Source organism: Lacerta agilis, chromosome 6 (genome assembly GCF_009819535.1).
Source record: "Lacerta agilis isolate rLacAgi1 chromosome 6, rLacAgi1.pri, whole genome shotgun sequence".
NCBI lineage: Eukaryota > Metazoa > Chordata > Lepidosauria > Squamata > Lacertidae > Lacerta > Lacerta agilis.
The window spans coordinates 62,735,830-62,759,053 of NC_046317.1; the positions used below are offsets into that span (position 1 = coordinate 62,735,830).

The 23,224-nt window shown below is 41.4% G+C and overlaps 1 protein-coding gene across 4 annotated transcripts in view; it reads right to left on the reverse strand.

Moving 5' to 3' along the window:
• The window catches only part of NGF (nerve growth factor), a 66,941-nt gene extending 58,210 nt beyond the window's left edge, over positions 1–8,731 (reverse strand). For all 4 annotated transcript variants that reach the window (XR_004426883.1, XM_033153052.1, XM_033153051.1 and 1 more), the window contains exon 1: positions 8,501–8,731. The gene's annotated coding sequence lies outside the window, so the exon portion shown is untranslated. The remainder of the gene's footprint in view (positions 1–8,500) is intronic.
• Between the last annotated feature and the right edge of the window lie 14,493 nt (positions 8,732–23,224).

The window sequence follows — 23,224 nt, forward strand, 5'->3', positions numbered from 1 at the left end:
ATACCAAGTGTGCATCATACATACCAAGCAAACACACATACCAAGCGTGTTAGGTTTTCAGATACAATTCTACAATTGTAGGGGCTAGCAAAGCTGTATAGCTGAACACTGGGGTAATTAAAACCCCAACAGTGGTTTCTGTTGGGTGTCTGTTGCTTCATTAACATAATAACAACACTGTTTTCCATGCTGAGAAGCAATTATAACAGGAATCTCTCACACTTCCTCATAGTAGTGAAAGTGCCCTTATAATGCAAACCTTGGCATGTGTGTTAAAACACACCATCATACATGCAATGCTTTGGTATGCTTTATACCTGCAACGTTTTTTTTAAATCTTCCAATAGGGCATTGTTAATTAAAGCACGACATGTAAAAGGAGAGCTATTTTGGATCTTCATTATATATCTTTTTAAAGAGCCCATCAGGATGCTTTGGAAGATTAATGCTCAAGAGTTTCCAGCACTAGAAACTTCTCTCAAGCTTTATCAACTAACTTTGAAATGGAAACATTTCAAAGCAAATTACTTGGGCTTCAGGTTTGGGACCAACATAGGTTTGCTACACAAAATGACTGTTATCATTTAGTGCTACAGAAAGTGGTTTATGATTGCCCATGATTTTGCCTGTCATTAGCTAGAATACATTCTTCCCTCTGCACCCATTTAACCCAATCCCTCTCATCTTCCTTACCACTGCTCAAGGTAGATTCATCAGAGTAACTTGGTAAGTATAATCATATGTTGTTACTGTTCCCAGTAATGGAAAATTGGATTTTGATATGGCTACTTGCCAATAGACCCTCTTTTCTATAAAGCCTGTAATGCCATAAACCCAGAACCCTTGGAAAGAGAAGAAAAGGATGTTTCCTAGGAAGCAAATATTTCTCTCCTCTTCAAGATTCCAAAGTGTTCCTTAGAGTGAACACTGACACACAAGCTGATAAGCAATGCTGAAAAAAGGTCAGTTCAAACACAGATTCTGCCTGAATTTTAGAAACCCTGCTACTAAGACTTCTCTCAATTTCTCGAAATGCCACCTGAGCTGTCAGGGTGTCACACCTGAGCTGACTTGATCTAGTAGGTTTTGTTTGTTAGGTACTGTCACGGAGACAAGCCTGGATCGGGAAGGGAGTGTGGGGGGAGGAACAGTGAGGGAAACGGGCTATCGAGAACCGACCCCATTAATCTCAACAGATACGTCCGAAGACGACAGCCCTATCTTAGAATTATCGCCAGAAGAAAGGGGGTGTGTGGATGTCAGTAATAAACAGGGGGGGGGGAAGCAAAAGAGGGCAGAAGAAGTTTTCTCGTCACTTCCGGAACACCCGGAGATTATTGTGTTGGAAAAAGCGGGAACCGGAAGGAAGTAGTTGAGATGTTTGTAACCAAAGAATGCAGACAAGCTTTGTAGCTCTGTAAATAATTAGTGCAATAAAATGCTTTGAAAACCGAGAAACGTCCCGGCTGCTGCCTCATAGCAACTCCAAAGGCAAGGTTGCCATGACAGGTACACTCACCGTTTAACACACGAGATGAGAGGAAACACTTTCCCTTTGCAAGTGTTAGATCAAATGTTCCATAAAGTTAGGGGTGCCTGACTTTTGTCCTGCTCCTGTGTCCTTAACAGCAAATGCAGAAGCAGTAGTTGAACTGGTGAAGCTTTTCTCACCACTTTTTCTCTCCTGTTTGATATCTGCATGTCAACCTGTTGTCAAAGGCACAAGAAGGAGTAAAAAGGTGACAGTTTTGCATAATAGTTCTTAAAAGCCTTTCTGGCTGGACCTAGAGGAAGATTTACAAGAAAAAAATTAAGTGTTCCATTGGCTTGTTACATTTGACCACAAGGCTCCCTTGCCCCAGAATGAATTGCAATTACTCGGATACAAGAATTTGCATATGTCAGATTAAAGAGTGAAATACCTAATCTATTGTGCTTCAGTTTTTGTTCTGCTAGTTTTTTATGTGCTTAAACTGTTTTCCAATAATTTTATATAAATAACAAATTATAAAATCAATAGTATTCAGTTTCAAATATTTAGATACACTGTGCAGGACAGCTTAAATATTTAAAATTCCTGGGAGCCAGCATCATTCCTTACCTAATAGGTAGAAATACCTGCCCGAAAAGGGTACAGGAAATGACTGTGCACTTCATTACCTAATCTACTGTAAGTCTCATATACCATGATCAAGCCAACCCAGATCTGTGGTAAAGGTTACAAACATAAAGGGTTCTCTTCTAAAACAACATTATTACTAGATCAGAACTAGAATTACAAATTGAATCCCAAGCACAAGCACTTAGATCACCGCATTAGAGCAACAGATGTATTTCATCTTCCTTAGTTATGGAGGTTCTAGGCAGTAACAATCATCTCAGTTATGGATATCTGCAGAGAAATACATGAAGTCTTAATAATGAAAGGCTTATTCTCATAATAAACAAAAGCAGAGTGCTTAAAACAGGGCTAGCTCACCCTTTTCAGCCCAAGGAACAAAGACACACAGAGGGAGAGAGATATACACAGTACCCTCCCCATTCCTTTGCTGATGTGTGGAGCGAATTTTCTCCTCATCATGGTGCTGGTCTGGCCACTGCAGGGCAGAAACTTTTCCACCAAGTCCAATGCTATGATGGAAGGCGGATTGCTCTTTACAGACCCATCTGTAAAGGGCTATTATATTACTGTTTTGCTGCTGGGCTGGACAGAGATGAAACGCTAATCTCTGCCCAGGGCTTCAATGGAGAAGAAAATCTCACCTACCCAGCCCAACTCTCATTCCTCTGCTGGCCTTATGATTGGTAAAATAGGCAACAGCAATGGTACTGAACAAGTGGTTGGTGCTCTGGTAACAGGAAGAAACCCTGCGATTTGCTCCACTCTTTCCCTGGGATGGCTTGGGAACCATCAGAACACTCATATCTGTTTCTGTAGATTTGAACCCCTGGCTCCTATAATATAATAATAATAATATTAGGAAAATATAATAATATTAGGAAAAACGTCTTGAAGGTGAGAGCAGTTACAAATGGAAATAATTAGGTAGAGGGTTGGTAGGGACAGCCATCTATTGAGAATACTCTAGGTCCACGTTTCCTGCAGCAGGAAGCAGGTTACAAGGTTCCATCCAATTCTACAGGTAAAAAGGTAAAGGGACCCCTGACCATCAGGTCCAGTCGTGTCCGACTCTGGGGTTGCGGCGCTCATCTCGCTCTATAGGCCGAGGGAGCTGGCGTTTGTCCGCAGACAGCTTCCGGGTCATGTGGCCAGCATGACAAAGCCACTTCTGGCTAACCAGAGCAGCGCACGGAAACGCCGTTTACCTTCCCGCTGGAGCGGTCCCTATTTATCTACTTGCACTTTGACGTGCTTTCGAACTGCTAGGTGGGCAGGAGCTAGGACCGAACAACAGGAGCTCACCCCGTCGCAGGGATTCGAACCGCCGACCTTCTGATCGGCAAGCCCTAGACTCTGTGGTTTAACCCACAGCGCCACTATAATTCAATTTAAAAAGTGATGTAAAATTCTCCTTCCAGTCAAATTGATGCACATTTAATAATTCAGCTTGAGTATGATACAATTTTAAAAGTACAAGGAATATAGCTTTGCTCCACATTTTAAGTAACTCATAGGAGCCACAAACTCTTGCATAAGCCATTGTACTTTGGTTCTACTCCAGCTTTAATCGCATACAAATCTTTTAAATGTCTCTGTATGAAGCATAAACCAAAGATTGTAATAACAAGAAAAAGAAGCTGTTATATTAATATAGCTGCCTTTAAATTAATTACATCTGTAATTTTCGATCATGAGGATAACTGCAAAGGCAAAGAACATTTTTAGGACATTGTCGCTTAGTTGAATTGAACCCATAACGAGAAGAAGGAAATAGAAGTTTGTTTGCATTAAGCAAAGGGAATATTGCAATTGTAAAAGATGCCTCTCCAATTTGGTCCAGGAGGAAGTATTGCTGATTCTTCTTGAAGTTATGTTAATTCCTGCATTGCACAGGGTTGGACCGGATGACTCTTGGGATACCTTTCATCTCTACAATTCTATTATTCTATCCCTACACCTGAGGGGTATGAATGCACTTTATAAGATACCACTGAAGAGTGAACAAATCTGGACTAGGGCTGTTAACTTCAGATAGATAGAAATGTGATGGTTCAATATTCTGGTGGCAGTGGTTGCAGGAAATACTTCCTCCCAGCTTCATCTTACATGATAACTGTCCCCTTCTCTTTCTCTCTCTCTGATAAACCAGACCTGGTCTCAGTCATTCACCTTCAGATCAGACCACTTTAATGTTCGCCATGTGGGGCTGCACTTGAAGACAATCTGGAAGTTTCAAATTTCAGCAACCAGAAGCTTGGACAGGAGCCAGTCAATCAGTTCATATTACACAGATCTTGTACCAGCTTAACTGATCTTGTTTCCAGGCTTAATGCAAGGAGCTGGTTTTGACCTCTGAAACCCCAAATGGCCCGGGGCCAGTATTTCTCAAGAATCCCTACAATCTCCCCTACATTTCTGAGACATTTAGTTCAGCAGCCAAGAACTGGCACCCTCTCCCATGAGAGGTTTGCATCACACTTTTAAATGGGGGGGGGGGGGTGAAGAATGCATAATTTCAGCAGTCTTTTTTTGAAGATTATCATTCTATTCTGCTATACTGGGGCAGATGGGGCCCGTCAACTTGGGAAAGTAGCTTACCTAGGAGAACGAAAACTCTGATCCTAAGCCTGCACTGCCTTGTGGGATATATTTAAGAGAAGGAAAGGCTAAAAAATAAACCCTACACAAACTCGGAGTGCAGTCTCTAAGATAGTGCCTTGTACACCTCCTACCAGCAACTCCTGCAGCCAAGCCCAGGACCTCCATACACATTGCTGAGGCCTGAAGAGGTCACTTCAGGGCTGCTAATACACAATCCATTGTCTCTCAAGACGGACAGATGCCAACAACAAACTGCTACTGCCTTTTTTACTTTTTTAGGCTGCAATCTTATGCACTCTGACCTGGAAACTCAATGGGAATTAATTTTGGACTGACATATACAGGATAGCATGTTTTAGAGATTGCCATGAGATTTACTGATATTTGTGTTGTTATTTTGCTCCCCCCCTTGCCCCTCTGTCTCAAAGGGGCTGCATTTTGATCTCTTTGCTGATTACAACTGGAAGACACAATTATAGCAAATGGGATTGTCTGAACTCACTGAATTATCATCATTGCATATATTAGTCTACTTATACAAAAAAAAGTATCAACTGACTTAACAAGATAAAGCAGATAAAATCTTTCCTTGGGTACTTTTACATTCATTTACACCTCTCTACATTTTTATCATCTACTTCTAGTTTAACACTTCAGTATTGGGGAATCTACCATTTGAACAAACTCTCTGAGTGCTTTCAGTATTTAAAACAGCACCATTTGGCTATTTTCTGTTATCCAGAAGCTGATTTTCTAAGCACAGTAGCTATTATCAAGTCCAGATCTCAAGATTCTGAGCCAACATTGAATTCTTGCCTTGGTAGACAAAAACTAATTTTGATGTATAGATGTGTGTGCATATTGCAGTTGTTGTTTTATAGAAAGATCTCTGCATTCTCATGTTCTTTACTACAAGGTTTTTGCTGTCATTTACAGTCTTATGGGTGGTCTACTATTTCCACTAATGTTAATGCTAGAAGACCAAAGCAGAGTTAAATTAGGCAAGCGCCATTAACTCCAAGACAGCTGCATGTGTACGCACGAGTAAGTTCTCTCTCATCTACCTGTAACTCAACTGTATATCTATCTCTTTTGTCTTCTGGTAATCATACAAAGGCCAAAAGAAAGAAAAAAAATCCAAAAAAACCCCAGAGAATCTCCCCCCTGCTTCTATAGGTGAATTAATTCCAGACCATGGATTGCTTAATGTTTAACCAATAACAAAGTAAACTATTTCCATCTGAAATGCCAGATATTCATGTGGAACAGTATTCCCCCTGAATTTTTGTTATATTATTAAAACTACCCCTTCACCTCAAAAACAGACAGGGTTTCTGGCAAGCAACGTAAAGCAAAAAAAAAAAATGGAATCTATATGTGTAATCTAGCTCACAAAACAGTACAAAACTGAAGAACACATGTGGAGAGGTGGTAGAATAGGGATTTTTTTTACAACTTTATCCTATGTATGCTTACTTAGAAGCAAACTCCATTAATGTCATTACAACTGTGTAAGTGAACTTTGTGGTTTTATTAGCCAATAATAGCATATTTTAATGTATGCTATTAAATCAATCAGGAACAATTCATGTTTATCAGATGGCTGAATTCACCACATATTTGTTAGATGGGAATTGCCAGCAGAGGTCACCATTGCTTTAAATGGGCATGATAAACAGTGACATTTTGAAAAACTGTAATGGATGGTCTGGGAGAGCTCCATCAGCCTGGCCTGGACTGACATTATGTGACAGAACTGAATTTTGTATTACTTCCAAGCATGTTATACTTTATGGTGTTTAAGAAAAAATGAAACTGTTTCATTTTCAGCAGTTGAAACATGACCACAATACAAGCAGAATTAAATTGTTTAGTACAAATAATAAATACACCTCTTCTTTAAACTGATGCTTATAAAACAAACTACAGCAATCTGTACGTGAGTTTGAAACAACCCCCCCTGAAATACATGCAAGTGACACAGAATTTTAATGTGTACAGAAGCAAAACAAATCTGCATCGACAAGTGGGATCTATCTCACCAACACAACTTCAGACTTCATACTATACCAGCTGAATTTATCTTTGCATGTTGTTCTGTAAAGGATAAGCACTTTCCATTCAGAAACAAGTTAGTTTTCTTGAATTGAAACTTTGACACTTTGAAGCAAGTTGAACAGACACAGTCTCACAACTCTTTAGCTTTCTGCCCATTATTTAAATGAGAAAAGAGAGAACAACTAAAAGAAAAAGAGCAAGGCTGCTTCTGAGCAAAGTTGTGCTTATCTAATACTAGGAGAAAGTAATGAGCAACAGAAACTTCATGACTTCCTCTCCTAGCATCTTTTGAAACAGATTTTGTCCCTTAAGGGTGAGTTCCCTGCATTTCTCAAGTTGCTGAATTATCATTATCCCAATTCCACATACTCCTTTGAAAGTGACTGTATCACTGAACAATGTCTCCAGATGTTTCAAAGATTGTTAAGCAATGATTCAGATACTTGATGTTAAGGTCCCGATCCTCTTTGGCTCAATATATGACTCATCCAACCCATTTGGCCTTTGGTCCTTATTATCTTTTTTTGCCCTGTAGGTGAATGCCTGACCCACCCACCCCCAATAATACAATTTCATGGACCATAATGACGTTTCTCATTTTATAGCAGTACAGTGCCATGGAACTGTCACCACAGCTGAATTATTTAATGATGGAATGTCAATCAAACAATGAGAGCATCACTGCAACCAGGCAAGATAAAGTAAAGCTAACATGTGGTGTTCTAGACAGATTCTCTTCCTACAACTTAACAACAAAGTTCTGATGCATGTTTTCAGTTAAGCTAAGGTACAAGGCTACGTTATGCTGTACAGGAGAAAACCCACACCTAGCTTATACAAAGGATTTACACTAATACACTTCGATGCTCACAAATTTCCAAGCTTGTGACAATTTGAAAAAAAACAACAGCTGGACAAGCACACTATTTATATATCCATTTATTTCCTGCAGGTTTCCCACCGGACAAGGCAATGCTCAAAAGTTAAGAGGTGGAAGAAACAGATTCACAAACTGTCCCAAGGATCTACAAAAACAAAGCAACCTCCTCCCGCTCATCTGCTCACCTCTTTCCCCTTCTGCTTTGGGGAGGGGGGGGGAGGGAAAGAGAGAGAGCAATTAATCACAAACCATAAATCAATAAGCACCGTCAGTTTCCATCCTGTCGGAGCAGGGGGTTTGTAGCTGGAGGGGAACTCAACCCTGTACGTGTCTGGGGGCTTCAAAAAGTGTAAAAACAGCTCGAGAGAACCACAGCCTTTGCCCTGATTTACACCAGAATGCCATAGGCATTTATTTGTGTGTGTGTGTGTGTGCTCGCGCGCGCGACCATACGCAGAACTATGCGAAAAAGGGCTACTCACGCCGTTTATGGATTTATTTATTTGATAAGGGACCACTGCGCCCTCTATACCACGACTTTCGGACGGGGCTGCTGCTCCCCAGAGGAAAACGCGCCACTAATCTCCGCTCATCCCAGAGGCTGCTGGGTTTTCCTGGTCCAACACCACGAGGGACCTTCCTCCCAAGGTGCCATTTCCAGTGACAGCCCAGGGGACAGCGGCTTGCGGGCTTGGCAGTTTGCGGAGAGGAGCCGCGAGAGGTGGCTCCCGTCCCCTGCGGCCACAACCGCTCCACGCCAGGGCAGCCCAGCAACCCTGGCAGCCCAGCAGCAACTTCTCCTCACGCATCCATTGGCCCAAGCCGGGCTGGCGACTCACCTCAGCGCTGCGACCGCGGGCAGGTGGAGAGAGGCCCCCCCTAGGAGCTGCTGCTGCCGCTGCTGCTGCTGCTGCTGCCACCGCTATAGGCGCCGTCGCGCAGGCTCACGCACGGGATCCTCGAGCGCCTCGCTCCGTGGCCACTTTCCCAACGCACGCGAGCCATTCACTTCACGCGCGCGCCGCAGCCTCATTCACGGCGCTCTCGCTCAACTCCGACCGAGCCGCTGTTGCGGCAACTGACTCACGAGAGAGAGACTCGCCTGGGTCCTAGCGCCACAAAAAAGGCGCGGGAGCTGCACAGACTCGCAGCGCGCAGCCCAGAGACGCTCGGCGGAAAAAGTCCCCTGAGGGGCGCGGAGCGACTCCCGGGAAAGACGTCGCTCTCGCCCAGGCGGCCCGCGAGCTTTTTCCCGCCCTCGCGCTCGTCCGCCTTTGCTGGGCTCTCGAGAGGGACTCGCAGGCACGTGCGCGGCTCCTGTCTCCTGCGGGAGATGAATGGAAATGCAGGCGAGCGCCTCGGGAAGCCTGCTCGACTTCTGATTGGAGGAGGGCGGGCGGAGCGCCCCGCGCGGAACCTCCCACAGCTGCGCCGGGCCACTCCGCGCGTAGGAGAGGCGAAGGAAGGCGAACGTTCCAAGCCCCCTTGAGTGAGTCATCTATTTTGGGGCGATTATCCGGTTTCGTGCCGGAATTATCTGGAATAATTAAATTTGGCGGCTTTTTTTTTTTTTTTAAGTTCTTTCTGGTGGTCCACTATAAAATACCTGCTCCGTAAACAATAAATAATCCCAGTTCCTGTCGAATTGAGCTTTGAAAGAGCAGTAAATTGGATTAATAAAAACAAGGTTTGGATTCATGAAGAATGCAGAGTAAACCAGATTCACAGGTAGATGGAAACAAAACAAACCCCACTGCAGGTTAACTGAGTGATAACTCCGGATTCTTGGTTCTGGAATGACAAATCCTCTCCCACTCAGAGAAGGCGCAACAGACCACCAAACTGCAAACAGAAAGGTGTCAACTTTTGGAATGAAGGAATTCCACTTTGAGCCACCAACATCAGCCAATAGCCATAAGAATATAAGAACAGTGGCCCATCTAATCGGGCATCCTGTCCTCACAGTGGCCAACCAAATCTCAATAGGGAAGCCTGCACAGGCACTCTCTCCCGTTGTGATTTTCAACAACTGGTACTCTGAAGCAGGCTGCCCCCAACAGTGGAGACAGAGCATAGCTATCAAGGCAAGTAGCCTTCTCCTCCATGAACTTGCCTTTTCTTCTTTTAAAGCCATCCAAGTTGCACGCTATCTCTGCCTCCTGGTCGGTGAGTTCCATAGTTTGGCAATACACTGTGAAGAATTGCTTTCTTGTGTGTGCCCTGAATCTTTCAACATTCAGCTTCTACAAGTTCTAGTGCAGGGGTCCCCAAACTAAGGCCCAGGGGCCAGATGCGGCCCAATCGCCTTCTAAATCCGGCCCACAGACGGTCCAGGAATCAGCATGTTTTTACATGAGTAGAATGTGTCCTTTTGTTTAAAATGCATCTCTGGGTTATTTGTGGGGCATAGGAATTCGTTCATTTTTTTTTCCAAAATATAGTCTGGCCCCCCACAAGGTCCGAGGGACAGTGGACCGCGGACCGCCCCCCTGCTGAAAAAGTTTGCTGACCCCTGTTCTAGTGTTAGGAGAGAGTGAAAGAAAAACTTGTCTCTATCTGCTTTCTCCTACCATACATCATTTTCTACACTCCTATCATGTCGCCGCTCACATTTTCTCTATATTAAAAGACCAACCAAGGTTTTAACCTCTCCTCACAGGGGAGCTGCTCAATCCCCTGGATCATTTTGGTTGCTCCCACCCCACCCCCCAACGTACAACATCCTTTTTTAAGGCAAAGCAACCATAACTGAACATAGTAACAAGTTTGCTAAAATAAAATTAGGAATCTTATACAGTATTAGAAAGTGAATACATATCCAATTAACTGTTAACAAATTGCTAATTGCAGTTTAACTAGCCATGTGCAAACTGCAAATTCCAAAGAGGATGCTGGGCTAAATGGACCTTTGATTGGATCTGGCAAGGTTCTTCTTCTGTATATGTATAACTTTCAAAATGTTGAGTAAGAAATTCAATCCACTGCTTTTGCACCAGAATAAGCAGAGCTCATGCCACAATCAACCAATTAGTTCCCAAGGTGTCGCCTCATACTTGGTGCTCCCAAATAACACGCATGTTTGCGTAATAGCAAATTGCATAATTTATCAATAACAAAGCAATAAATCATTCATTCAGACTCTGAATATAAATACACAGTTAAGACACATTATACAACTCATATTTGTTTCATCTCTTTGCTGGGAACAAAGATGGATAAGGCCTCCGAAAGGGATGTAAGCCTGAAACAAACAACATACCTTTTGCAGAGACGGCTGCCCACTTCACACTTCCATAGAACATAATGGCTATCCCAGCATAGCTGCAGTATTTGCCACTTCCATGTGGCCAGGGAAGCATGTGGCTGTGGTGATGTCTTCATTTGGCTTCTCAAATGATGTCATTGTAAGCACCATTCCAGTGCATTTGGCTCCCAGTATGACGAAATACTGCTTCCAGTATGACGAAACACTGCTGCTAGTCTGAAACATGGGAAGTCAAATTCAGGTGGTATGAGAGTTGCATGGAACCTGAAATGCATGACTGTACCAATTGTGCTGCAGACTATGTAATAGAAACATTGAACTGGCTCTTGTTTCTCAAGACACAGCTCTAAAATACTCAATTTTACAATATCCTTCGATGGCAACCTTACGGAAAATAAAAGAAGAATTCCAAAGTGCTGTGGAAATTGTCTATGATTTAAAAAATAATAAAGATAAATGATAACAGGCAACACCTAAACTAACCATGAGAAAGTCCTGTGCAGAAACACAACATACTGATAACTTGGGCCCTCTTACTTGAGAATAGACTGGCCTCAGCTTCTGATCCCAAGTTCAAATGTGTAAAATGTGTAAAACATTCCATCCAGCAGAGGGAAGTGTGGTGAGATGAATACCATATCTTTTAACTCTAGAAAGACTGAAGATTTAAGTAGGAGAGCATGATCCCATTTTAGAGTTTGGAATGACATCACTCAGAACTAAGTGTGACCACGGAGGATTCTCAAACAAGCATATTGCCCTCTCTTTACCCAAAACTCATGAAACTTCAACACAGTGGTTCTCAAACTTTTTTTCTCTGGGCCACACTTTCAGAATAAAAAATTGCTCAAGCCACACCAATTTTTAAATTGATAAGAAATACATTAGAAAACAAAAGAAATAACTAGCAGTGCTTGATTTATAACTTAAAAACAACAATATTTCATAATATGATCATGGGACATCCAGAAAGTATAAAACAATGCATCATTGATACCACTGGTCATGCTGGTTGGGGCAGAAGGGAGTTGAAGGATCAACAATGTTTGAAGGGATATGCTTCAATCTAAAAACCTGAGAAAATACGAGGAATATGTGCCTTCAATTTATGGACGCTGAAAGACAGCCGTGCAGATGTTTAACATCTGTATAAGGTATAGTAAGACAGAGTTTCTCAGAATGTAGAAGAAAAAAATAAAGAATTCAAAATCTATAAAATCTTTTATTCTAGAATTTGTTTATAATATCTCTTTTCCTGAATAATTGTTTTATTCTCTAAGACACAGAACTGGGTTAGGGATTCTGTGTGACTAACTGGAGCACTCATGCTTTGAAAACGATTGCTTAACAGCTGCATGCAACAGTTCTGCATACTGTGTTGGCCAACCACAGAAAAAGAGCATGCATTATGGAGAAAATAGCGGGTGAGCCAATTTGCATGCCCCAGATTATCAGGAGTTTGGAAATAATGGTTCTCTCAGTGGCAGTGGTATGTTTAATTCAATGTCAAGACTCAATGCTATTGTTAGTATTGTACACTTACCACCCACTTTTATTTTAAAGATTGATTGCATTTATATCCCACTTTCCTCCAAGTTGCTCAAGGTGGTGTGCATGGTTCTCGCCTTCCTCATTTAATCTGCACAACAGATTAGGTTGAGGTAGGTTAGGCAGAGAGACATGGCTGGCCCAAGGTCACCTACTGACCTTCATGGTCAAGTATGGATTCAAACCCTGGTACCGCAGGTCCTAGTCTAACTTTCTTAAAAACTTCACCACACTGGCTTTTCTTTTATGGTAGAACTCAGAGCAGCATATATGAGTTTCTGGAGGATCTCGCATCTAGGCACCTGCTGCACCCAAACCTCCATAGCTTCAGCTTGTGACATATGTGCACATAAAGAGGAGCAACATGTTGTTGTTGTTGTTGTTGTTGTTGTTGTTGTTGTTGTTGTTGTTGTTGTTGTTGTTGTTGTATTTTAAACCCTTACACTTTGTTGTTAGGGAGCTAATGTTCCAGGCAAAAGGGATGTGGTGGTAGAAAGTATTAAGGAATTCATCTGTATGTGAATATATGTGTTTATGTGCTATAGGGACCTACTGCTGTTATGGAGATGCACATGTTTGTTAGCTGTCAAACAAACACGTGTCCTCACAATAATTTGGACTACAGTTGCTGGCTTGGGGCTGATGGGAGTTGTAGTCCAAAACTTCTGGAAGGCACAAGGTTTAAGAAGGGTGTTGTACAGAAACTCCAGTGGTACCTCGGGTTACATACGCTTCAGGTTACATACTCTGCTAACCCAGAAATAATGCTTCAGGTTAAGAACTTTGCTTCAGGATAAGAACAGAAATTGTGCTCTGGCGGCGCAGTGGCAGCGGGAGGTCCCATTAGCTAAAGTGGTGCTTCAGGTTAAGAACAGTTTCAGGTTAAGAACGGACCTCCGGAACGAATTAAGTATGTAACCAGAGGTACCACTGTATATTGGATTAAAAGTGGGGGTGGGGGGTGGGGGGATATATAGGAAGGATATCTGGGAAGGTTACAGAAAAGGAAATATGAGAGAAAGAAGGGAACATCACAGTACTTACTATTCTTGCTTGCTTGGAACAGTTTGATAAACATGCAGCTCAAAAGAGAAAGGTCTTAAATGTTGATGGGGGAAAAGTTTGGTGTGCTGAAAATGTATCAGAATCCTTGGAAATTAGGGATGTAGTATGCAAACTCTAGTAATCCTCTGCAGTTATGGTTTGGGTAAGCAGGTAGGCAGCAGTTGTGGGGCAGTGAGTTTTATTTTAAACTCCTGCACCTGGAATCCTTGTGTACTATATATGTAATGACTAGATGGTTCTGCCACATGGTTCTGCTTTTTATATTCTAATTTTAAACACACATGCAAACCAATTAAATGGTCAACATTACAGACTTGGCTTACATTTTGACTGTATTTTTGTCTTTTTCTTTTTACTGTCTATTCACTGGTACAGTGCAAAATGCACATGCATTTCAGTTTCTTTGGAAAAGAGCGAAGAACCTGCCTAACCTCAGTGCTGAAATCAATGGGACTAAAATGTTATATAGAAAGAAATTATTTTGGAAATAGGCTTTATAACACACTGGGATCCATTCTAAACCCTGTTATGCTGAACACACTGTGAAGAAGCACTTCTAATTGCTTTGTGTTTCTTGATTATTGTGGTTTTTGTTTTAATTGCCGTATTGTTTTATTGTGTAACAAACAGTGCACACAACCCACCTGTCTTCTCACAGAAGAACCACCTGGGAGATGTTTTATATCTTTCACCTCCCATTTTTCCTCCTTGCTCCCAGGCCAGGAGGTGTCTGGAGTTGTGGAGGGGACAGTAGTACTCTTAGCAAGCCCCAGCAGAGCAAGATAGGGACCCAATCTGCACTTTCCTTTTATCTTTCCTTAGTGTGGACTTAGTGAATTGGCTAGGCAGTGTGAACAGGCCAGTTCCTGTGGCTAGGCAAAAAACTTAACCAACTCAACAGAGTTCAAATTAGAACAACAGATCAATTATCCAGCATTCATAACTACAGCTTGACATTTGTTACCATTCACTGGAGTTAATAGGAACTCCACCATGTAGGACTGATAAGTGGACTTGCAGAGAAATGTAAGAAGGAAGTTTGTTCTAAAAGCCTGATCACTGATTCTTCAAGCACACCCAACAAGTTCTTCACTTTACATTGATTTCCTCTAATATTATGTTGATTTCCTCTTTGCCTCATTTTGATTTTAGATAGTCTAAAATTCTGATTGGGAAAGTAATTATTTGATGCTTGTGTTTGCTCTTGTTAACTTGACAAATCATCCAAGCCTATATTATGCTCATTGCGAGAAGCTCTTTATTCAGCTGCATAAATAGAACTTAATATTAAATGTAAATAACTACATTTTTTGGATTTTATGTGTTGTAGCCCCTCTGTTTTTACTATTTCTGATTACTGCTGTTACAGTGTCTAACTACTGCTCCCATTCTGCTGTGAGTTCACACAATATATCCAATGTTCAACCAACAAGCATGCCTTTTATACTGGGCACCAACTTCTGAGAAGTCTTTACCTCAGGGTCTCTTTGGGGCGGAAAGCAGGGATATAAATATTTCAATATGTAGGTATGCCACTCTTTACTATATCAGCACTTGTCCGCCATCACACTGAAAGCCAAGAACAAAGGCAGGCCTTCCCACACTTCTCCTGTTGTTGTTGCTGTTGTGGCTGGAGAGGGGAGAATGACTTTCTTCCCTTTGTCTCCCCACCCTGCTGCTTTGGCTGAGAGAAGGAAGCCTGGGGGGTGAGTGAGCTTTGAGGGGAAGGGGTTTGGGGGGGGGGTCAGTAAAGGAAGGGAGAGAGAGTTTGGCCAGTTGCAAAGGGAGGGCAGTTGGCAACAGAGTTGGGAGTTTGGCAGGGGTTGATTAGCCCTATGTTAAGTAACATTCAGCACCCCTTCATTTTTTATTTTAGTACAGTGGTACCTCAGGTTACATACGCTTCAGGTTACTTATGCTTCAGGTTACATACTCTGCTAACCCAGAAATAACACTTCAGGTTAAGAATTTTGCTTCAGGATAAGAACAGAAATTGTGCTCTGGCGGCGCAGCGGCAGCGGGAGGTCCCATTAGCTAAAGTGGTGCTTCAGGTTAAGAACAGTTTCAGGTTAAGAACAGGCCTCCGGAACTAATTAAGTACGTAACTAGAGGTACCACTGTAGATACCAAATTCATACATTCATCACATTTAAGAAAAACAAAAACGAAACTTGCAACAGTGATTTATTTCGTTATTAAATTTATATCCCACTTGAATGGGATGGCAGAAAATATACATTGATCACAGGATTGTTAAGGCTGTTGCACACATTGCAAAGCAGAAAACCCAAGTATGCCACCGTGAGTATACGTCAGAGCTGGCTCTCTGATGTCAGAGTCTGCAGATAATGTGTGTTTCCATTCAAAACATGTGTTGACCTCTTTTGCGTTCTACATTTTAAGATGGACACTTCCCAAATGTAACAAATTAAGTGACTCTGCGATAGCGTACCTCAGTGATCTTCTAAGCAATTCAGCTTTAGGTATTTACTAGCTTGTAAATGAATGAGAGGAATGGAGTTTTTGTCTCTTTTGCCAGCTTTGTGCAGCTGAGCAAGGTTGTACTCAATACTGCTGCTAAGTAGAGAAATGCTAATACAATCTTCTGATTAACATCTTGTATCAATTTGCTCATGGCTGCAATGTACATAACATACTCCCCAATACTGAAATACTACTGAGACTTAACTTTAATCTACCCTGATAATTTACAGCATTGCATCTGCTCAAATAAAAAGGCTGTGTTACATTGACAGTGCAACCCTGTGCACATCTACCTGTACTTAGGAGTCAGCAGTGCTTTTTCTCTGATAGTTGTCAGTAGTACAAAGTACTGTCACATTCTTTTTTGTTGCCCATTGCAGTCATTCTGTGCTGGTACCCATGGTACACACACACACAAAAGCACGCGAGTAAGTACTGGGAGTTCAATAAGAGGCTTTCCAAGGTAAGTGTATATAGAATTGCAGCCTGAATTTGTTTGTCATGCATTGAATTTGTTTCCATTTGTTCTGTTCCATGGTTAGAACAGATAACTGAACAGCTGAGTGAAAAACAGGCTCTAAACTAGTTTATATAAATTTGCTCCAGTGAGCGTGTGTTTGGTAAAACACACCAAGAGCAAAGTAAAATTAAAATGTACTTAAAATAAGTGACAAATGGTGAAAAGTTGCAAACATTCATTTTTTTAATTAATCAGTAGACGATAAAGAAGTGATAAAACAGTAAATTATATTTAAAAGATTGCACTGATAAATGAAACAATTGCAACAAGACTACTATAGGAAAGTGTATTATTAAGGCATTCTAAAACAATATAAGAAAAGTCACTTCACATTTTAAAGGAAGAGGTAGACAGGGGCTTTCTGGAATGATGAGTCAAAGGCTCATATGTACCAGACTTGCTATGGTGAGGTTTCCAGTGGAAGACTCCTGAGTGAAAATAATTCATGAAAATTGGGACAAAAAAAAGAATGAAAAAGGAAAAGCTCTCCTCCACAAAAAACAAAAACAAAACAAAACAGTTTTAGTTCCTTGTGTTTCCCTAATATAAAACCCTTCCATTTCTTATCTTTTCCCACACTATGATTGATTCTTTTTGGTAACACCTCTGAATAACTTTACTCCCTATTAAAATTAAGCTTTCTTTAATTTATGGTTTGCACCAAGATTCTGTGCCTTCATTCTCCTTTTCATCACAACTCAGTTTTCCTTATCAAACATAAGCCATAAATTCCTAAACCTGGAAGAACTTTGAAATCACCTGGTTTCTAGCTAAGATCATACGTCACTTTCACAAATAATTTTCTCATCCATGAATCCCTTTGGTGAACTGTCAACCATCCAAGCACTCATCTTCAAAGGACTCATCACTATGTTTATCTCAAAATTTGTATGGGGTGTGGGGAAATGATCTGTGTATTCAGGGATGATTATCTGCTATCTTTTCTGCTCCTCCAGCCTTGGCGTATAATCACCATGACTTCTGAAAGCAAGCTATGGTTCATACAATCTGTGGATCTGCTCCTTCTGGGCAGCCCTCCAAGAACCCAGAAAATAAGTCCAAAGAGGACCTAATTAACACTGAGTATTAACTTTCACATTGCAGATAAATGGGTCATATAGTCCACCTAATTAGATTGCTATATAATGCAGTCTCCTGTTTCTGCCATATGAATCTACACTATAATCAGTATGTGCACAGTTGAACTGGAGCACAATCAGAAAATCGATTCCCCACTTGATTTCCTCTATAATAGATTGTAATCCAGACACGGCCATGGTGGGAATACCCAAAGGTCATTGTAGGAATACCCAGTATGGATGAACCAGACACCTCGATTTGGACTGTAATGAAGTGTAGAGTACAGATGTACCAGCTGTTATTGCCCATAGGATAATATATCTCCCATAAAAGGACTTAAATTAAATCAATGTTATAACGGGTGTCATTTATGGGGATCATAAAGTAAAGCGACAGATATTAATAGTATTCAAGATGAATTGTGTCAGCGGTGGGCTTGGCTGCTCTTAATTGGAATGTCTCAAAATAATTAGCAGGCAAAGTATCCACTGACCCGGAGGTAAGGTAATTGTACTTCCGAAACATACAAAAGGCCTGGAGCCCTATAGGTCCTTGTCAGCAACAATAGTTTATCACTCAGCTGCTGGCTATTAGCAAGTTGTTGCCAGATCAGAGTAGAGTACATAATCTATTTAAAACATGAGCCCTGCTGTGAAACTGGAAACAAAGCAGCGTGATGCTGGCAAGGAGAGACAGATGACCCCGTGATTTCACTGTTTGATTATATTTCAAAGTGGCTGTTACATCCCAGGGGCAGTCAGTCAAGGTGTTTTAATACAGAGTATGTAACCATCTGAAGATAGGATCATCTGAGATAAAAATTGAGCATTTTAAAACTTCCTGTCCGTGATTTAGACCACTATTCATCTCCTGTCCCATGACCTATTTTCTCACTTCAGGCATTGGTGTAGGTTGTAGGGGCCCCGGGCCCTGAATGATGATTATTTGAAAGCAAAATAGCTACAGTGACCAATTTAACAAGGCAGCATTGTTGATAAGGCATTGGCTGGCTAATTAACACAAATACTTTTTTGAAATGTTTTTTAAAAAAACAACCCTTCCTTACTTTGAGGTTGGCCACCTTAAGGACAATTTTCTACCTGATTTTAAGGTGGCCATACCTGATCAAATGGATGTCAAAGGGTAACTCCAGCAGAAAACCTCTGAATTACAGTTTATCAGGCAACTCCATTCTGTTACCTGTGCCTTGAATAAAGATTACAACTTTAAAAAAAATAGTTTACCAATGTCAGGATGTTTGTGCTATCACCAATGTTGCCTTGTTGATTGGTCACTGTAGTTATTTAGATTTCAGGTAATAATCACTATCCTTTTTGCATTTCATTTCCCTCTGAACTCACTTCTCTGCAGTGCTCTGCCCATTTTCCAATTCAGGAATATACTTCATGCATCTGATGAAATGGACTATGGTATTATATGCTATAATAAATATGCTAGTAACAAGACTTTGTTGTTTTTGCTACAACAGACTAACACAGCTACCCTTCTGGAAATTGTACCAAGAGTTTAGTTCATCTGATTAGCATTCCATTATGCAAGCCTCTGGCAGGCTAATCATGACAGCTGTTGTTCTGCTGTTTATTCTCAGTGCACAGCAATTTCATTATCAACTTGTTATTTTAATTAAAGCAGGAAATCCACAAGAAGGAGGAGTGAGGACTATTCTTCCAAGATGATCAGCCAGGGAGGTGGGCTCAGCTCAGAGATTAAATTCACAGGAAAGTAGGTTTACCTTTCCTGCTACATTAAAGATGATAAATAATTTTCTTTATGACAACTCTTGGTGAGTTTGTTATTACAATGTTACAAGTGGGACCTGCAACAAAATGTTGCAACATATCATCTTTTTTTAATAAGAATTTTAACCGTAAAAACATACATCATTTCCACTCTTCTTTAACAGTTTCATAGATTAACCAAATATCCATTATCTTATTCAGATGCTTATCAATTCCTTATCCATTATAAATTCCCTAGATCATTTATAAGTCATTTATACCCAATTTTATACCAGAAACCTATAGTTGCTTCCCTAGGATTTCAAAAATTTAAACATTACAATATTTTTTCACATAAATTTCAATTTTTTCCCCAGTCTTCCTGCACCGTTTCCTCCCTCTGATCACGCAGTCTCGCTGTCAGTTCGGCAAGTTCCATAAAGTCTATCATTTTCATTTGCCAGTGGAAGAATATGTTTCAGCTCAGACTTAATGCCGGCCAGCAGGGATTTGGTGGTTGTGAAAATTTAAGGCAATTCAACTCTAGCTTCCAATCCAATCCAACCCAATCTCACACAACACTCTCCAATCACAGTATTTAGTAAATGGGGTGGTGGGTGGTAAAGAACTAAAATTAGCTCCTCACCTCCATTGCCTTTTACTCTTTTGTAAGTTCTCTGAATATTAGAAAGCATTTCATGAGTTGGGTGACATTTTTTTCAGCTTGTCTTTTGTTTAACCTTCAGTTTTGTTTGAAGAAGAAGAAGAAGAAAAAGAAGAAGAAGAAGAATTTAGATTTGATATCCCGCTTTTCACTACCCGAAGGAGTCTCAAAGTGGCTAACGTTCTCCTTTCCCTTCCTCCCCCACAACAAACACTCTGTGTGGTGAGTGGGGCTGAGAGACTTCAAAGAAGTGTGACTAGCCCAAGGTCACCCAGAAGCTGCATGTGGAGGAGTGGAGACACGAACCCGGTTCCCCAGATTACGAGTCTACCGTTCTTAACCACTACACCACACTGGCTCTCAATTCTCCTCCTCCTTCTCCTTTTCCTTCTCTCTCTCTCTCTCTCTCTCTCTCACACACACACACACACACACACACACACACACGCCTGTTTGTTTTCCATCATTTCACAACCAATTCCAGTCCCACCTTCATTCCCAGTCCCATCCTAATTCATTTGTTCAGCTTGAATTTTGGAATAAGCTTTCATGGAGAGTCCATGAAATCTTATGTCATAACAAAAATGGGAATCTTAAGTGTTTTGTTTCTGTTTTTGCAACAGACTAAGATGGCTACTCTTCTAGAAGTTGTCAGTTGTAATGTACTCATATAAACACAGTAAACTGCCTTACACTGAGTCAAACCATTGGTCCACCTTGTGCAGTATTGTCTGCCCTTCCTTTCCATTACTATGCATAATACTGGAGGCATCAAGAGTGTGTTTGATAGAGGAGCAAATTGGCAGAAACAGGCTGTGGTAAAGATTCCATGTACACTGTGCCATACGTACTAGGTGGTCGTAAGGCAGACATTTAAAGAACAATACAAATAAAAGACTAGGTTAACTGCACGTAGCTGTAGTAATCTTTCCAAAAAAATCTTTGCTCTGGACAAACACAAACCAATTTGGTTTAGTGGGGAGCAGGGTTTACTCCAGGACATGTTTTGCAGGGCTTGCAAATCATTGGGCACTGCTGCCTAATACAGATCATGCCTTTTTATGGGGACATTCATATTCCAAAGAAAACAAATTCCTTTGAAACACATTGTCTTAGTTAAAGGTTTTAATGCGCTTTGAGATTTCTAGAAGGCACAACTTTACATAATACAGCCATGTCATAGGAAGCCAGCAGTAATGAATTCTCTATGCATCTGTGCTCTGTATGGATAACTAGGCATGGCACTATATTTCTAAGGTTAATCTAGGTAGATTGAATTAAAAGATTATTTGATTCATAAAAGATGGAGCTATACGTGTCTGCTGTGGTTTGCTTACTAGAACATACTGTGAGTTCTTTCAAGCACGGCTGTCCTGGCTGGTTTATGAAAGCACTGAGTGGACACAATTTTATAAATAATGTTCATAACCAGGGAAATAGATCCAAACGTCTGAATAATGCATTTTCAATGTTTATCTCATTGTACCTCCTTACAAAAATCTGGGGCTGTCTGAGGCCTCCTTTGTACACTTAGTTAAGGAGAAATCACTTTGATGTGGTATTATCCATTTATCTATCTATCTATCTATCTATCTATCTATCTATCTATCATCTACCTCAAAGCATTTTTAAGCTGCTTGATAGTGTAGAAATCTAAGTGGTATACAGTGCTGTCAAGTATCCCATTTTCCCCGGGATTCTCCCTTATTTCAAGCAGTTTCCTGCTGCTCTCCCTTATTTTTTATTTCCCTTAAATTTCCCGTTTTTAATGGAAGCAGCTCCTCCCCTGCTGGCCAGGGACTGGGTGGGAAGACCTCGCCTACTTGGAGAGAAAAGCCTCAGCCCTCAAAGCAAGTGGGAGCCGTTTCCCGTGCTTACAGGGGGGTGTATTCCTCCCCCTGCATCAGCCCCTATCCGTTGCCGCCGAGCCCCTCAGCCGGCCAATAGGGTTAGCTGGCGGGTGGAGCCTGGCTGCCTTTGAGCAGCTGCTGCTTCCTGTCCTGTTTTGATGAGATCAGACAAGAAGACAATGGGGCTCCATCGCGCAGAGAACATGGCTGCCCTCCTCTTTGCTCCGCTCCGAGCCCGAGCCCGCTTGGAGTTTACATTGCTGCTCCGCCCACTTTTGCTTCTGGCTCCACCCACCACTGACATGTGACTGTCCCCGGGATAGGTGAGACTGCTGATCCCTTATTTTCAAAACTGAAACTTGACAGCTATGGCGGTATACACTATGTACAGTATAAAAACAATATTCATTAAAACAAAATTATAGCCTAAATAAAAGAAACCATATAAATGTATCTAGAAGCAAATACAACAAATTCAGGGAGTTCATTCTAATAAATCAGAGTCTAATCTTATGGGTCAAGGAAAGCCTCAGGAAAAAGACACAGAGAGCACTACAGTAGTCCAATTGTGAGGCTTTGTGGCTGTGTTGCGCATGTGTGTGATTCAATGGGTTGAATCCAGGCTTAGATCTTTTTAGTGCAGACACACTGAAATCTATGGAACTTTAATGAGTCATGTCTAACTTAAGTAACATTGATTTCAATAGGGTCTACTCTAAGCATCGCAAGTTCTGGATTCAACCCAACCGCAATTCCTGACTGCATGGGTCTTCCATGTTAATCTGCCCTCTCCTGGATACCTGAATACTTATTACAACCAGGGTGTTCAAAGGTCTTGGCACACACATAGCACTTCAGCTGAAATGAAATGGGCCTGCTGTTCTGAGGAGAGTTGAATCGCGCAGCCCCTTCCACAGAGTCTTGTGTGGTATCACAATCCTAGTAAGCTTGGCCCAGCTTGTGACTGGACCATGGAAACTCTCTCAATATTTTAAGTATGGCTTGCTAATGTAAACCCCAGAACCACTGCAAACCAATTAAATTTTTTTTTAATATTAACACCAAGGATCATTGATTTGGGCTCTCCATTAGGTTCATTCTGCTAACCTCTCATTCATTTAAATCCTGCATTCATTTAGACCCTTTGGTTTGTCTTTTGCCTTACCAGGCTTGGTGACAATCGTGAAGCCACCCCCACCCCTGCAAAGTTCATTTCACTACCTAGAGGTGGACAGGGAAAACTTCCTCACATTCCTCTCCTCCATGTGTGTGGCTGGCTTTGGCTAAACTCCATTGAAAATAGAGGAGTGGTTCAGAAGGTGAAGAAAAGATGGCTGTTCCAGTCAGG